The following is a 16,404-nucleotide window of genomic DNA, read 5'->3' on the forward strand; positions in this document are numbered from 1 at the left end:
TAAATTACTTAGATCTGGATCAAGGCCCAAAGAACAGAAACTATTTCAAATGAACTGCCGAGGGCAAAAGTAAGCTTTGCCTTTTCTTTGCGCCTCTAAAGTTCTTAATGTAGTCCTGAATTTTTCAACTAAGTAGCACATGTGCTCTTTGGGGAAAAAGTAAGCCCTGCAGTGCCCAGTGGGAATAGTGAAAGAGACAGTTTAGAGAAGTCAAGGAGTTGCATCAGCATGAAGAGCTCATGGTCAGTGATGGTTGGTTGAAATAAAGCAAAAATAGGGCTTCAAAAATCGTGTCGAGAGACAGCTTCCCTCTAATCTTAGTAAAGAAGACTGAGGGGAAATGTTGTAACTGAAGTTAGAAGATGAAGCCACGACTGCAACAGTAACATTACACATGTAGGTTTTAATGTGGTTTTGTCCTTATCTTTCACTTGGAGGCATCGATGACCATGTTTCTCTTCCTAGTCCTATTCCTTACGTTAGTCTTGTGCTTCCCACAAGCATCTGTCTGCCAAATAGCCAAGTACTCATTTAATTTCTGTTGGTTATGTTATTCAGCTTAATTGTGATTCTAATTCTAATTTCCTGTTGAATTGTATAATCGGCCGAATCTATTTTCTCTGATTCTCTGTCTCCTCCTCGGAGAGGCTGTGTCAGCACACACACACACACACACACACACACACACACACACACACACACACACACACACACAATGAACCAGGTGAAGTAACTAGTCAGTTTCTGTGTGGTTAAAAATTTAAATGCCAATTACAAACTTAATCACTAGCTGGATTTTGTATTTCGTCAAATTGAAAGTTCATTTGTAATTTTCTCATTTACTTTTTTTCATTTTAAATAATTCACTACAGGTTAACAACCAGGTAGAAAAACTCATTAAAATATGCAATAATTAAGAGCATTGTGTATGAAGGAATTTTGGCATTAGAATGTACCAGAGGCACCAAATCTGGGCTCTTGCAGCCAAGTCATCATCGTCTTCGTATCCCCCCCTCGCTGGCTCATATTACCTACTGGTTGCTACTTCAATTCCTTGTTCAAAACCCTGGTACTCTTTGTGGTGTGTGTTCTAGAAAACCACCACGTACAGAATATGAGTCATGATTGCGCAAAGGATCAACCCAATCAATTGAACTGATTAAAAAAAACACTGTTTTCAGCCATAATCAATTTTAGAAATGACGATTCATGTATGCCACCAAAGAGACCTATCGGTTTATTATGTGAGGACTATGTGCTACACTTAGTTTTTTTAGAGCTGAATTTTTCCTTACCTGTTAGTGTTTTAAAGCCGATCAACATTATAAAAGTGTTGGAGTTGTAACTTTCCCTGGACTAATGGTGCTACTTGGCTTTTGACAACAACAAAGAACTTGCAGCCAGAGAGCGATGCCGAAGGGGGAAAAAAATCACCATGAAGATGAATGTTTCAGTGGGATATGTTCTTTTTTCTCTTGCTTCGCCTGCAGCTCAGAGATGGCCATGATTAATTGCTTCATCTGGGCCACTAAAGGTCTGTGTCCCTCCCAACTAAACACTAGTTCATCTTCAAGCTGCTGTATCTTTGCAGTGCTGCTTCGTATAAGAGGAGACTCCGAGTGTAGCTGGGAGATGTTGTCAGCCGCTGAGTGAAAACCGACCACTCAACTGAGAGAGCTGCCTGTAACGGCTGGGAGTGAAGTTTACCCTGGTGCAGCGATTAAAGAAGAAAACATTTTTCTGAGATTTAAGGCAGACATAGAAGTTTACACCGAGTCCAAACTGGCCACAAACAATTTGTGTCCCGGTGCACTCTTGGAGAATAGATGGGCAGTCTCCATGGTAGCAGAAGCTGTGCATATTCCAAATTGAACCGTGAAAGGTAGAGATAACCCCGGCAGAAGAGAGATTCAAGGGTTTTCCTATCATCACAACAGTAAATATATTTTGTATTTTTTTTGCAGCTCCTTTGCTGGATGAAAAGAAAAAACGGCTGAGAGTTTTGAAGTCACCTGGTCCCTCTTTCTTCTCTGCCCAATTGATGGAGGGCTCAGCTCCTATCATTACGTGCACACAGAGTGGACTGCAGAGTACAGAGGCCAGGGTAAGCGCAGTGAACAAGGGGAAGTTCAACATAACCACAGTACACTTGTTAAGCTTAGAGGAAAATGTTTTTTTTGCACATGCTAAAATAAGAGCTTTCAGAATGTAGCCTGTATATTTGCTACAAATCTTGAAATATGACAAACCAGCCAGTTTCACTTGATTCAGGTTAACAAAATGAAACTAACTTTAGAGATGAGGGTCACTGTTGATCATCATTAATGGTCTCAATGAAATCTGCAGGACACTGGCTTTCTTTCATTTGGACTTTATTCCTCCTTTTCTTTCTCCTCTCTTGACATCTGACCTGTGGTATTTGGCGAGCGAGGAGCAAACCTTTGAACGTGACAACAGGGTTTCCAACATTATAAACGTGCTCTCTAAAAAGAAGATTGGATTGTGTGGCTCTGTCTGACTCGTTTCTAGTGGATCACAGGTCGCAGCAATTAACTTTGTCCATCTTGAGTTAACAGTTGTAATGAATTGTAAATGATCCTATGAACAAATTCTTTTAAGATAACAGTTTGTGGTAAGCCATGTCATGTTTCCTTGAAATAGGATCCTACATCTAGTTTCCTTTCAAATGACATAAATCATATTATTGTGTATGAATATGGATAACAGGACCACTCAGGAGATGGTGATTTGAAAGCGTTGACTGATGCAGACATCACTTGACTTGCTGCAGTTTGATGATGTGGAATGAATGATGACTGCAGTAATAATGACAACAACAACAAAAATATAACAGATAATGCAAGTGTTACGCCTACAAAGAGAGTGAAGAACCAAAATAAGGTACCATAGGTTACTGGTACCACATCGGTTGTGTATTACACATCACTGAGGAGGATTTGTGAGGATTCCTACATTTAAATATCTTTATAAGCTCCTGTGACACACATAGGGTAGACACTCCTTTGTAGGGCAGTGCACACGTCCCCCTTTGCTTTAACAGAATACTAATGAGTGTATATAGCCAAGGTAACATAATGAATTGGAAGGCAACTAACTCCCGGTGCATAATCAATATTTTTCCCCCCTCTCTGCGGGTGAGGCCGACACCATTTAGTTCACAGTACATTATGTACTCCTGTCAGGATAATTTGGATTGTTTTGACCTAGTGACACTCTTGATCATCGTGAGCGAGACAAAGAAAGGGACTCTTTACTGGTCTCCACTGAACAGATGCACCTCTTCATCTTTGTACTCCTACCCTGCCGTGTGGCTGTATTCATACACTTGGTCACGCTCTATGTGCCTTTTTCTTTGTCATTTCTGTTCAGCTCTAAAAGCTAATGTAAGGTTGGCTTTGTTCTCTCCTTTTTGTCTGGATGACCAGGATGTTGGAGGGCACGGGAAAGTTATGAGGTGCCCCTGTGCCTCAGTGTTAAGGGCAATCTGGGATCAGACCACAAGTGACAGGTTTAATAAAGTCTTATCAGGAAGTGTCAGAGTTTTCTGCGGCAGAGATGATTTCTCGCACCAAAGGACTACTTCTCTCCCTCATGCATAATACGAACAAATTATATGGGTTTTTTTCAAAGTATCAGGTCTATGAAATGATTGACAAGAACTAGTGATGAAGGCATTTCTTCAGTACTTGGTTTTTAAGTTGTCGTCCTGAACCTGATCCGTTTACTTTATTATTGTGTGTGTGTGTGTGTGTGTGTGTGTGTGTGTGTGTGTGTGTGTGTGTGTGTGTGTGTGTGTGTGTGTGTGTGTGTGTGTGTGTGTGTGTGTGTGTGTGTGTGTGTGTGTGTGTGTGTGTGTGTGTGTGTGTGTGTGTGTGTGTTCGTGTGTATTTATATCTTTGGGAGGATCAGGCTGACTTCTAGATCTAGTCTCACAATGCATTTGAGGCAAAAAAAAGAATATGTACACTTCTTTTGCTTACATGTCCCTGTAAAAACAAACCCCCACATAAAACATCATCAAACCCTGCCAACATCAGCATCTTTTGCAGTTGGGAAGTTGGTGTTTCCCTCAGCAAAGAGGACAATATAAAGCAAACTAAGCCTATTGACAGCATATACCCACAACCTACATTATGTGAGCTGGAGTATCACCACTATATAGATTATAAACAGGTTTACATTCAAGTGACATTTTTGTTGACAAATTGATGTTTTTAAGTCATATCGGACAGGAATCTTATAATAGAGGGGAGATAATCTCTCAGTTAAATCATGAGAAAAAGGAAATTAACGAACAACGATTATTTCTTGGATCGATAATCTTAATGCCACTCCATCAACTTCAGGTGAGTGGAGAAGACGCCTCTCTACAATCAGAATTCAACACGTTGACCGGAGGCCATGCTGCTGAACTAATCTCTAAATCCATAAGTAATCATGAGCTGGGTGACAAAACTGGCAGATTACTGGCCCACCACTCACGTCACACCATTCCGTTTCACCTAATCCCCGAAGTTCCATCATCTTCTGATATAGAATAGACCCCAAAGAATAGAGGATAAATGTAAAGACTGCTATGCTTCCTAACACACATCTGAAACCAACTCCTGACATGGGGGACCATGGCAACTTTTATCACTATGCCTGAAATCTCTCAGGATTACACTGGTGGAGTGGAAAAGTTGGAGAATCCAATAAGTACTGATCTGTCTGTTGCTATTACATCAAGCGGTAAATGTGCAGGGCTGGACAGCCATCCAATAAAGTTGTCCTTACCCAGCAATCAGCTTGTTAAATGTTGATTTTAATATCGCTGAAATGCTTGTCCAACACGTTCAAAACTGTCCTACCGACAACTATTTCCTTTCGCTAAGACGGATTCCTTAAAAGTAAGCACACATTTTTTCTCGACCCAAGATGCCTTTTTAATGTGATCTACCATCCGTCCATGGTGTCCGTGTCAGAATCTGCAATATCCTTAGATCCAGAAAAAGCCTTTCGATGACATGGAGTGGATCTTAGGCTCAGTTAGGACAAGCAGTGCACTTTTACCACCACCTGACAGGGTTGTCCTTTAAGTCATCTCTTATTATCTCGTATTGACAGAGCATTTGCCATTCAAGCCCCGAGACTTTGGAACAACCTGCCTGAAATGTATTACCTTCTTCAAGACTCTTCTTAAAACACACCTTGATAGACTATAATAGAATAATAGACTGTTTGTTATACTCCTCTATTGATACTGTTCTTGGGATTACACTTATGTGATTCCTGTGGTTTTTTATCATCTAAAGCACTTTGTAAACCTTGTTTTGGAAAGCTGCTATAAAAATAAAGTCTATAATTATTACTATTTGATTTAGTTATTGAGCCCCTGTCCATCGTCTTGTGTCACCTCAAACTCAAATAATCTTTTACTCAATATTTTCAGTTTTTCACAATATGACCCCTCAGTTCTCCCTATTCTAAATTGATTCAAAACTTCTGAAAATGTAAATTAAAGTAAATATACATTTAAGACTAAGGAGCACCGCCCAAGGTGGTTGAACGTTGAGTGCAAAGTGGGACCTTCTTTGAGCATGTACAACAACTAGATTTCCTATGTTTTTGCAACATAAAATTGTGATATGACAGGCACCAGACTGACAAATGCTTAGTGTTTTGTTATTAGAAGACATGTATTTTTATTATGAATTAAATTCATGTCCTTAGTCTTACTCTTGGGTCCTGCCTTGGGTTTGTCCATTCTGTCCTGGTCAGGTCTCAGACCTGTTATGTTTCTTGGAAATGCAAAATGAAATTTAGCCAAATATCATGAAAAGACACCTGATCAATATAGAGCAACACATTCTTGTGTTCAGAAAAGCCTGATGACACCAGTGAAGATTTCCTCACATATTAATACTCTTGAGATCTGTCTATTTCTCTATCTCAATAAGATGAAGTTAAATTTGTTATTTACATCAATTCTCAGTACTTATAGACCATGTTGATGTTTCCTAATCTTGTGTCCCAGCCACAAATCATGTTTGTCGGTGCTTTTCAAAACTATTAGAAATCACTCTTCCAGAAAATAATTTGCATGGCAGTTTTCTAATCTGCTACAGTAAAGAGAGATCAGCTGCACACGTCCAACAAAATGTATTCAGGTTGCAACAGAGAAAGGCTCTCGGGATGTGGCTCCATCGAAGTGAAGCATCTCCATTAAGCATTAGATCAGTAGGCTCATGTAAGAGGCGGGACAGGATCTCACAGTCTAGACTCGGGTAGTGGTGGTGGAGTTAAACCAGCAGGTGGGGAAACTTAAAGCTGAGGGCGAATAAAAACATGAGAAAATAGCAGACATTTACTTGACAAGGAATAAAGATGTACTTTGAACATAGCTTAATTTAAAGTTTGGTTATATAGGTTAAGGCTTCTGTTAGAAAAAAAAAATAATGGTTTGTTTCAATACTTGGTTAATGTTAGTGAGTAATCATAGCCACTATTAAAATAAACCAGAATTTAACTTTTGGTAATGAGTAGAATAAGAAACACAGGTCAATCATATTAGTATTTGTTATTTTTTTGACCCAATCACCCCAACCTAATTTTTGCAAGGAGTCATTACTCATGTGGCCTCTAGACGTTGCTTGTCAATTAAATGGCAAATTGAAAAAAAAAGTGATGGATTCTCGCTTTGCATGCAAGCATTCTCTCCACAATATCCCACATAATCCACCCAACACAGTGTGGTCTGTTTGGATAGGGACTCTTTCTTTGGTTAAAAATAAAAGTCCAGAGGAACGCTATTCATGATTTTAACTTTGAATGGACCTCAAGTTAAATTGAAATGGGGCCTTATTGTGGAATTAGGTGCATTTGGCCATCATTCTTCTTCTATTTCTCATGAAAATGTTTGGAGCCTGTGTAAATCTGCCACCTTTGACCATTTCCCAGCTTCACTGCAGTGCCTTCCTTCACAGCTGATGATTCAATCAAACGCTCTCAGCGTTTTTCCCCATGGCCTTTTTTTCACCAATAAAACATTGCCCTGTAATCATTGCTCATCACTTTTAGTGTCAACACACGGCAATTTAATATTGAGTTGTGGAGATAAAATTACGTTTGTCTCAACTTCCCGATGAGCCATGAGGGAAGGCTTGTTATTGGCATCTCTAGCAGTCACCAAAGATATGAAGGCAGCCTATGGATATCATGTTATGTTGTGGACCGGGGAAGATGAGGAAAAGATAGTATTCAATTCCGGCCCTTCATATTATACATGTGTGTGTGAGTTTTACAAAGATTGGCTCTGTCATGTTACAAGCAGTGATATGAGCCTCATGGTCCTCCCACAGAGTTTGAAGGCTGTGATTCAGTGACTGGGGGAGTGGCTGAACGTACCTGATTGCTCATGTACTCCAGTGTTTTATTTCAGCCGGTCAATTTTCGCAATAGCTGGTTTAACCTGTTTCCATACTGTAAAACCAAGTGTAGCGTTTGAGGTGTTCTGAATAGAGGGCTGTGATGGTGCTTCGATATACCCCTGTCTGTTTCCTGACGTGCTATACTTTTGTAAAGCTGTGGCCGCTAATGGCACCATGTCACACCTTGGCTACAAAGGCCGAAAATGTCTTTCGGTCTGCTGCTAAACTTCAAGCTCAGCTCCTGCGTCTTCCCTCATGCAGCTGGGATGAAAAATCCAGTGAAGTGCTTGAAGAAGTTTTCAGTAGAACCAAAAGTCTTAAAGCAGAAGCAGTTTTATTGGTGCTCAAAGTATCGAGGAAGAAAGAAATGAAGCAATACAAGCCAACTCTGTGTAATGCCACCCAGCTCTGAAGGCTGTCCTCTGCAGGGCCCATATAAACCCAAATATCCTTATATGGCACAGACTCCACTAAAGTATTGTACACAGTGAATGACATTTGATTGTAAACTGAGCCAAGAAGCATGGCCCAGTACCACATGGAGACATAAAGACCCAGTAATACAGAAAACTACCTAAAGGAGGTAAACTTCGCTGACAGCAACCTAATGCCTTTTCTCCCTGCATCCCTCCATGACTGCAGCTGCCTTCCCTGCGGTCCAACACCTCCCTTGGATGTGGTAATAAATGTCTTAAGTGTAATATTTGCAATTTAGATCACGAGCGTCCAGTAAAAGCTAATATCACACGGGGGTCAAAGGCTAGGGAGCAGCTGAAACGATTCACAGCATATCAAAGCAGTGGCTGTCAAACCCTGGTTTAATCTCCTCTATAGCCTCGTTTAACCCTGTCTCACTTGGTGCTCTCCACACAGCCCAGGCAACGATACAATATCTCTAAGATTCAGTAAGCTTTGAGAGAGTGACACTATGATAATTGGCATCCCGGCTTGTGTATGCGCCAGCCTCTGCAGTGCCAGCCGGAGGTATTATGTTTCATCCCTGCTGTTTGGGTAGCGTCTGAGGTCGGCCGGGTAATTGGACAAATGTGGTCGAAAACGGAATGAGGATTTCAGCTAATATGATCTAATGAGACTTCTGCACTATGCGCCCTGCCCATGCCACAGAAATTGACGAATCGGCTTAGGTCATCAGGTTGGATTGATGTGTGACTGCTTGATATTATATGCAACATTTAATAACGAGATGAATATCTCTTCAGACTGGGTGGGTAGGTTAAAAACGGTTCAACTGCTCCGTGATTGTAGTTATGATTTTACGAGTGCTTAATCTAAATACTACATATTTTATTTATAGAGCTTGAGAAACTCCATGGAAACACTCATCTGAATGGTCATGTCTAACCCCACATTGGGTTAGTGTAATCAGGGTGGTATAAAATCCCATTGATTTTGTCCACGTTGTTTTTTATCTTATTAATGCATATATCCATTTTTTATTCATCCAATTTTGGCAAAAGAAATCAATCTGCAGCTGGAGATGCAAATGTGAAAGTTGCAACAGGACTAGAGGATTAGCACAAACGCACGTTATGAATCCGGTATCCTTTACCGTGCTGTATTACCCTGGCTCATGCCCCCCCTCCTCCCCCGCTGACATGCACTCACTTTACACGTTAACAATAAACACCTAGGTGGTTATTACTGAAGTCTACTTTGTGTTTGTTTGATTTGCAAGAGTTTATGAGACTTGTTTTTTAACACATTGAAAAAATAACTAAATAAATGTGATAATTTTTGTTTCTCTGAAGGGAGACAGAGATGGGCAGACACACTATCCTGCAGACGGGAGAGAACTTCCCACAGATTATGATGCAACGCTGTGTTTTAACTTCATTGTTGCAAAAGAAGCATAAATATTAATGCAGCAGGACTTTTATAAAGATGGAGCAGAATGTCTGTAGACCGTCACTGAGTAATGTACCTGGATGCAGTGGCCACCCGGAAGCTGGCAACCCTGATTCTGTAAAGGCTATAATCAGAGTTTTTTACCACACAAGCCTAAGTGCATTGATGTAGAGAGCGTCAACATAATGTCACAGTCTGCTCATCTCCTGTCTGCTGGTATTTTTCCACTCCTCTGTCTCTGCTCCACTCTACCTGTTAGCCACGCCCCCTCATCAGGCCAACTCTCCACACCTGTGACAGCCCTGGCTGCATATAAGCCTGCTCCTGTCTCTGCTTCAGTGCCAGATTGTCTTGCGTAAATGCCTGACCTCCAGCATTTCTCTCTCCGGCCTGCTACCTGTTATCTGCCTGCTACCTGCTCCGGCCTGCTACCTGCTACCTGCCTGCTACCTGCCTGCTACCTGCTCCGGCCTGCTACCTGCTACCTGCCTGCTACCTGCCTGCTACCTGCTCCGGCCTGCTACCTGCTATCTGCCTGCTACCTGCCTGCTACCTGCTCCGGCCTGCTACCTGCTATCTGCCTGCTACCTGCCTGCTACCTGCTCCGGCCTGCTACCTGCTATCTGCCTGCTATCTGCCTGCTATCTGCCTGCTACCTGCCTGCCACCTGCTTGCTACCTGCTTGCTACCTGCTCCGGCCTGCTACACAGCTCACCACTGAACCTGTCTGCATCTAGGTAATCCTCCTGCTGTGGACCTTGCCTCCACTCAGCAACACCAGACTCACTCCTTGCCGGATCTCGCTGAAGATCACTGGGAACAAAGACTTTTCACCCTGCCACTGTTAAGAACTGTTTTAGACTGCAGTGAAAAATAAAGTTCATTACCAATTAAGATCTCGTCTGCCTGTGCTGCATTTGGGTCCTCACCATACCCGTGACAGTACAATCTGGCCAGACATGGACCCAGCGCACACGCCGATGGATCGCCTGGAGAAGGTAGAGGCGATGCTCCAGCACCACGAGGCGCTGCTGCTTTCGAACTCAGCAGATGTTCGACTGGCGGTGACTAAGCAGGAGCAGGCGTTTACCTTGCTAGCCTCGCAGGTCCAACAACTCGCCGCAGCTTTTGCTCAAGCTGTCCCTCTGCCTCCAGAACCAGTCCAGCCTCTACCAGTCCCGGCTGCCTCTGCTTCCGCCTCGGAGCCTCGTGTGGGGGTTCCTGAACGCTACGCCGGAGACGCGGAGGGCTGCCGCCCTTTCCTCACGAACTGTTCCATCCTGTTTGCCCTCCAGCCCCACACCTTCGCTTCGGAAGACGCCAGGGTGGCGTTCACCGTGAATCATCTGACGGGGCGCGCTCGGCTGTGGGGAACAGCCGAGTGGGAGCGTCGCACTCCAGCGTGCTCCACTTTCCAAGCCTTCGCCGCTGAGCTCCGCAAAGTGTTCGGAGAAGCTTCCCGAGGTCCGGACGCTTCTGGAGGGCTTCTAGGTCTGAAGCAAGGGTCTCGTTCAGTGGCCGATTACTCCATCCACTTCCGCACCCAGGCTAGCTCCAGTGAGTGGAACCAGGCTGCCCAGTGCGACGCATTCCTGATGGGGCTCGCTGACTACATTAAAGACGAACTGATTTCATACGACCTTCCCACCACTGTCGACGGCATCATTGAGCTGGCGTCCCGCATCGACCGTCGCATTCAAGCGAGACAGCGGGAGAAACATCAGGGGCTCGCAGGACGACGCCAGCCCGCCCCTTCACCAGCGGCTTCCGACGTATCGATGCTTTCTGGCTGCCGGTATTCAGGGGAGCCTGAACCCATGCAGGTGGGTCGGGCCAGTCTAACTCCAGAAGAGAGGAGGAGACGCCGCGAGGGGAGCCTCTGCCTGTATTGTGGCCAAGCGGGACACTTTATTTCCAGGTGCCCGCTAAAAGGTCGGGCTCATCAGGAAGGAAGGAGTTCCTGGTGAGTCATACATCTAGCTCCTCCTCCAGCCCACGATCCCTGTGCCAGGTCCGCCTGCTACTGCCTGAGGGATCCCAGACCCTCGCCACCCTCATTGACTCTGGCTCTGATGCCAACATTATGGACTCTAACCTAGCTCTGCAGCTGGGTGTCGGTCAGATTCCCCTGCCAGCTCCAGTTTCCACCAACGCTCTGGATGGCCGACTTCTGGGAACTGTGACCCACCTGACAGTGCCTATACGGATGTTAATTTCCGGGAACCACCATGAAACACTCCAGTTTCACATCCTGCACTCTCCTCGTCATCCTCTCCTTCTGGGGTTCCCATGGCTCCGACGTCACAATCCACACCTTGATTGGACCACAGGGGCGATCCTGGGGTGGAGTTCATCGTGTCACCAGGTCTGCCTCAAGCAAGCCGCCACACCACGACCTTCTGCCACGACCAGTTCTTCTACCGATGTGCTGGGGGTCCCGGCTGAGTATCTGGACTTCAGGGAGGTCTTCAGTAAGGCCAAGGCAACCTCCCTGCCCCCACATCGGCCCTATGACTGTGCCATCAACCTCCAGCCCGGTGCCACGCCGCCCAGAGGACGCCTGTATTCCCTGTCCGTTCCTGAGAGGGGGGCGATGGAGACATATATCAATGACGGTCTAGCGGCAGGCATCATCCGCCCTTCCTCGTCTCCGGCTGGAGCAGGTTTCTTCTTCGTGGAGAAGAAAGACAAGACACTCCGCCCCTGCATTGATTATCGTGGATTGAATGACATTACCATCAAGAACCGGTACCCCCTGCCTCTCATCTCCTCAGCTTTCGAGCTCCTAGAGGGGGCCACCATATTCACCAAGCTTGACCTGCGCAACGCCTACCACCTGGTCCGGATCCGCGAGGGGGACGAGTGGAAGACTGCGTTCAATACCCCCACTGGTCACTACGAGTACCTGGTGATGCCCTTCGGCCTCACCAACGCTCCTGCTGTCTTCCAGGCTCTGGTCAACGACGTGCTCAGGGACATGCTCAACAAGGTCGTCTTCGTGTACCTTGATGACATTCTGATCTTCTCCCGCTCCAGAGAGGAACATGTACATCACGTCCAGAAGGTCCTCCAACGTCTGCTGGAAAACTCCCTGTTCATCAAGGCCGAGAAGTGTGAGTTTCACGTCTCGTCTGTCTCCTTCCTGGGGTACGTTGTAGGGAGAGGGACCGTGGAGATGGACTCAGCCAAGGTTTCTGCCGTCACCACTTGGCCCGCCCCTGATTCCCGCAAGCAGCTGCAACGTTTCCTGGGCTTCGCCAACTTCTACCGGAAGTTCATCAGGGGCTACAGTTCGGTGGCGGCCCCCCTCACAGCTCTTACCTCCTCCAAGGTTCCGTTTCTCTGGTCCACGGCCGCCAATGACTCTTTTCTGGCCCTGAAGACACGATTCACCTCGGCCCCCATCCTCCAAATACCGGACCCTGAACGGCAGTTCGTGGTCGAGGTGGACGCTTCCGACTCGGGAGTGGGGGCTGTCTTGTCCCAGAGAGCAGCCTCCGACCAGAGGTTGCACCCCTGCGCATTCTATTCCCGACGTTTGACCCCGGCAGAGAGGAATTATGACATTGGAAACCGAGAGCTCCTCGCCGTCAAGTTGGCTTTAGAAGAGTGGCGACACTGGCTCGAGGGGACTAAACTGCCGTTTCTGGTATGGACTGACCATAAAAACCTTGAGTACCTCCAGTCCGCCAAAAGACTGAACTCCCGCCAGGCTCGATGGGCACTCTTCCTGACCCGCTTCAACTTTTCCCTCTCCTATCGACCGGGGTCCCGCAACGTCAAGCCCGATGCCCTGTCCCGTCAGTTCTCGGAAAAGGAGGGGGACAGGACCGACCCAGACACTATCCTGCCTTCTTCCCGTCTGGTGGCCACACTCACCTGGGAGATAGAGGAGAAGGTCAGGGTCGCCGCCCAAGACCAGCCCGGACCAAGTGCTTGCCCTCCCAACTGTCTGTTCGTCCCGCCTGACCTCCGGTCCGAGGTTCTACAATGGGCCCACAGCTCTCAACTTACCTGTCATCCAGGGATCCAACGGACCAAGGACGTGGTGCGGCGCCGGTTCTGGTGGACGTCACTGGATGAGGACATTCGGGGGTTCGTCAATGCCTGTCCCACCTGCAACCAGCACAAGCCGGCTCATCATGCCCCTGCCGGTCTTCTACATCCTCTGCCTGTGCCTCATCGTCCCTGGTCGCACATTTCTTTGGACTTTGTCACCGGTCTACCACCATCCAGCGGCAACACTACTATCCTGACGGTGGTAGATAGGTTCAGCAAGATGGCACATTTCGTGCCCCTGCCCAAACTCCCATCTGCCAAAGAGACGGCTAAACTACTCCTCCTCCACGTCATCCGTCTCCATGGCATCCCAGTGGACGTGGTCTCTGATCGGGGTCCCCAGTTCGCCTCAGTATTCTGGAGGGAGTTCTGCTCGCTCCTGGGAGCCACCGTCAGCCTGTCCTCGGGGTACCACCCCCAGTCCAACGGCCAGACCGAACGCAAGAATCAGGAGATGGAAACGGCACTACGCTGCATGACGTCTCAAGACCCTACTTCTTGGTCCGAACAGCTTCTATGGGTAGAATACGCCCACAACACCTTGACCAGCTCCGCCACCGGTCTCTCCCCCTTTGAGTGCACCTATGGGTTCCAACCACCGCTTTTTCCGGCACTTGAGAAAGAAACATCCTGCCCCTCTGTCCAGGACTTCATCCGCCGTTGTCGCAGGACTTGGACCCGAGCCAGGGCGGCTCTACTCCGGGCCGCTGACCGCTACACCGCGGCCGCCAATCGCCACCGCTCCAAGGCCCCAGACTACCAGCCGGGTCAGAAAGTTTGGCTTTCCACCCGTGATCTTCCCCTCCGGGTGGAATCCAAGAAACTGGCTCCTCGCTTCATCGGCCCGTTCGAGATAAAGGAGATCGTCAACCCAGTGGCAGTGAGGCTCAAACTCCCTAGATCCATGCGGGTTCATCCCACGTTTCATGTCTCCAAGGTTAAACCGGTCCAAGAGAGCGCCCTGGTTCCTGCCACACCACCTCCACCGCCTCCTCGCCTCATCGATGGAGGTCCCGCCTACACTGTCCGTCGTATCATGCAGTCTCGCCGGCGTGGGAGGGGATTCCAGTACTTGGTGGACTGGGAGGGTTACGGCCCTGAAGAAAGGTTCTGGGTTCCTGGGAGGAACATCTTGGACCGCACCATCATCAGGGATTTCCATCGACGCAACCCCACCCAGACGTCCAGAACCAGGCCACCTCCCAGACCACATCCTCCGTCGGAGTCCCCAAACGACAGCGACGACAGTCTCCCCGGGACCAGGGTCTTGGAGATGGACACTGGGCTCTCGGACGAGTATTAGCCCTCCTCCAGGCCCCCGCCTCCCACCCGGTTTGGTCCATTCGTCTTGGGACGTCGAGAGCTGTCCCTTGAGGGGGGGGTTCTGTCACAGTCTGCTCATCTCCTGTCTGCTGGTATTTTTCCACTCCTCTGTCTCTGCTCCACTCTACCTGTTAGCCACGCCCCCTCATCAGGCCAACTCTCCACACCTGTGACAGCCCTGGCTGCATATAAGCCTGCTCCTGTCTCTGCTTCAGTGCCAGATTGTCTTGCGTAAATGCCTGACCTCCAGCATTTCTCTCTCCGGCCTGCTACCTGTTATCTGCCTGCTACCTGCTCCGGCCTGCTACCTGCTACCTGCCTGCTACCTGCTCCGGCCTGCTACCTGCTACCTGCCTGCTACCTGCCTGCTACCTGCTCCGGCCTGCTATCTGCTATCTGCCTGCTACCTGCCTGCTACCTGCTCCGGCCTGCTACCTGCTATCTGCCTGCTACCTGCCTGCTACCTGCTCCGGCCTGCTACCTGCTATCTGCCTGCTATCTGCCTGCTATCTGCCTGCTACCTGCCTGCCACCTGCTTGCTACCTGCTTGCTACCTGCTCCGGCCTGCTACACAGCTCACCACTGAACCTGTCTGCATCTAGGTAATCCTCCTGCTGTGGACCTTGCCTCCACTCAGCAACACCAGACTCACTCCTTGCCGGATCTCGCTGAAGATCACTGGGAACAAAGACTTTTCACCCTGCCACTGTTAAGAACTGTTTTAGACTGCAGTGAAAAATAAAGTTCATTACCAATTAAGATCTCGTCTGCCTGTGCTGCATTTGGGTCCTCACCATACCCGTGACACATAATCCATATAATCACATCACTATTGATTTTATTAATTATATAGTTTGTTTTTTGGGGGGGCAGATCACGATTGAGTTTTGGTAAATTGACAGCCTATTCAAAACCACTCTGTAGTGTAGCCCCAGTCATAATAACCACTTGAAGCAGTACACTACATATCTCTGGGAAGCTCCAGATCCAATTATGCATATATCCTCTATCTGTTGCAGATTGTCTCCACTAAATTTGATCTGAAATAGTGACACGATAAAACAAGCAGTATTGGTATTATCTTACCAATACATTGTGACCACATTTGGTGTGCATATCCAACATTTTCTCATTTTCTCATAATCATAATAGATTTGAGAAAAGTACCCCCCACCCCCACCCCCCCGCCATATCCCGTATATAACTATATATGAATTATTAGCTCCACTGAAGAGGTTTTGTTTTCGTCTGTTTGTTTGTTAGCAGGATTACACAGAACCTACTGAACCATTGCCATGAATTTTGTAGCGGCCCAAGGAAGAACCCATTAAATATTGGTGTGGTTCCGGATCAGAGAGCGGATCAAGGGTTTATTTTTCTCTTTCTGTAAAGTGTTGGAGATTTGGTATTTTTGGTGCAGATTCCAACTAGTGAATATAAATGTGGTTTCAAACAGGGACTGTTGAGCCTTGGTGGAGGTATGAACTCTACTGAGTGTCTTTGCAGTTATGACTTTATGAATTATTTTGCTCTCAATGGTCTCACGCTGCCATTTGTCCTTTCAGAGAAAACCACGTGAACAGGTGCAGGAATGTAGCGACCTTGTCCAAGCCAAAAAAACAAACATATTTAAATGTTTTCAGTCATGTCTGCTTTTGTCTGTCAACCCAGACCCCTGTAAACCTGCTTCTTTTTAGATTAGATCGTGACAGTGTAGGAGAGAAAA

General features: G+C 46.9%; 1 protein-coding gene across 1 annotated transcript in view; it reads left to right on the forward strand.

The window, feature by feature from the left end:
• The window catches only part of large1 (LARGE xylosyl- and glucuronyltransferase 1), a 126,501-nt gene that overhangs the window by 12,138 nt on the left and 97,959 nt on the right, over positions 1-16,404 (forward strand). Inside the window, exon 2 of the mRNA XM_061077494.1 lies at positions 1,965-2,104. The gene's annotated coding sequence lies outside the window, so the exon portion shown is untranslated. The remainder of the gene's footprint in view (positions 1-1,964; positions 2,105-16,404) is intronic.

The sequence above is a fragment of the Limanda limanda genome, chromosome 1 (assembly GCF_963576545.1).
Source record: "Limanda limanda chromosome 1, fLimLim1.1, whole genome shotgun sequence".
NCBI lineage: Eukaryota > Metazoa > Chordata > Actinopteri > Pleuronectiformes > Pleuronectidae > Limanda > Limanda limanda.